Source organism: Propithecus coquereli, unplaced genomic scaffold (genome assembly GCF_000956105.1).
Source record: "Propithecus coquereli isolate 6110/MARCELLA unplaced genomic scaffold, Pcoq_1.0 Scaffold584, whole genome shotgun sequence".
Taxonomy (NCBI): Eukaryota; Metazoa; Chordata; class Mammalia; order Primates; family Indriidae; genus Propithecus; species Propithecus coquereli.
The window spans coordinates 34,002-34,309 of NW_012151774.1; positions in this window are offsets into that span (position 1 = coordinate 34,002).

Below are 308 nucleotides of genomic sequence, written 5' to 3' on the forward strand. Positions count from 1 at the left end.
GCCCCGGCCTCGCCCAGCTTCCTCCCACACCCCTCCTGCCTCCCGCACCCCCGTTCTGCCGCCCTTCCTCTGCGGAAGCGCGCACCGGGCCCCATGTGGGGTGCTGGCTGCGGGGACCCTGAGCCAACACAGGTATTCCTCGTGTTTGCATCCGTGATGCGGGCCCCAGGACACGAGCACGGAAGGGGACGTGGTTCCCTCCTCTCCTCTCCTCCCGGCCTCCCACTCCTGAGTCCACAGGGAGCTTAGAGCTGAGGGTGCGGCCAGGCCCCGGCCACACGCTGCCAGTTTTTTTTTTTTTTTTTTTT